At 39.7% G+C, this 1,156-nt stretch overlaps 1 pseudogene; it reads left to right on the forward strand.

Annotated features, from left to right (window-relative positions):
• LOC131987043 (odorant receptor 131-2-like) lies at positions 1-859 on the forward strand (annotated as a pseudogene).
• The last annotated feature ends 297 nt before the right edge of the window (positions 860-1,156 follow it).

Here is a 1,156-nt window from a genome sequence, read left to right on the forward strand (position 1 = left end):
ATGTCACATGCAAATCAGTCTCAGATCAACAGCACGGTTGGACTGCAGTATCAGGGGTACTTTGCACAAGTATTGTTTTCAGTTTTGTCTACAGTGTCATGCTGTGTGTTTCTCTTCATTAATGTGACCATGTTATTCACCTTGAGGAGTAAAACTGTGTTCCGTGAGACTTCACGTTATGTTCTTCTGTTTAACCTCCTTTTTGCAGACACTGTACAGATGGCTCTGAGTCAGTTATTATACCTACTGGCTGCTTGTAGTATATTGTTGACATATCCTGTGTGTGGTGTTCTCACTATGCTTGCCAATCTCATTAATGAAATCTCTCCTCTCACACTGGTGGTGATGTCTATGGAGAGATTTGTGGCTGTGTGCTACCCACTGAGGCACTCTACCATCATCACCATCAGAAACACAAAATTATCTATCTTTGTGGTTTGGACCTTTAATTCCCTAAATGTTCTCACGAGAGTTATTTTACTTTTAGATTTTCCATTTGAAGACCTAGAGAGCCTGCAGATGAAAGATTTTTGTGCCTTAAAAAAAATGTTGCTTGGCCCAATGTCTGTTGTTTATGATGAAGCCTCCACTTATTTTCTGTTTGTTTCAGCTGGTGTGGTAGTCACTTCTTCCTATATTGGTGTGATAATAGCAGCCAGGTCAGCTTCCACAGACAAAGCTTCAACCCAAAAGGCTCGTAACACACTGCTGTTACATCTGGTGCAGCTGGGCCTCAGTCTGTCTTCAACAATATTCAAACCACTGGTTATGGCTATCTATAAAGTCTTAGACATTATAACATTTGTGCACATACAAAGATTTCTTTATGTGTGTATTATCATCTTTCCAAGATGTCTGAGTTCTCTCATCTATGGAATCAGAGACCAGACCATCAGACCGATCCTTGTTTACAATCTTTGCTGTCAGTGGAGAGGCTCACTTTCCCACCCAGTTGTCCCAGCCAAGGCAAAGATCTGAACACTTATTACTTCATCGATATATATTCGCCAAAATATGTTCATAAAAAAAGTAATTTAAGAATATGATGCATACAATTCATTTGTTGTTTTGCAACATGGCTGAGCTAAATCTCTAATTCACAAATCAGCAGTAACATAGCAGCCACTAGTGAGAAGGGAAAGTGTAACAAAAGCCA

This window comes from Centropristis striata, chromosome 15 (genome assembly GCF_030273125.1).
Source record: "Centropristis striata isolate RG_2023a ecotype Rhode Island chromosome 15, C.striata_1.0, whole genome shotgun sequence".
In the NCBI taxonomy this organism is placed as follows: domain Eukaryota; kingdom Metazoa; phylum Chordata; class Actinopteri; order Perciformes; family Serranidae; genus Centropristis; species Centropristis striata.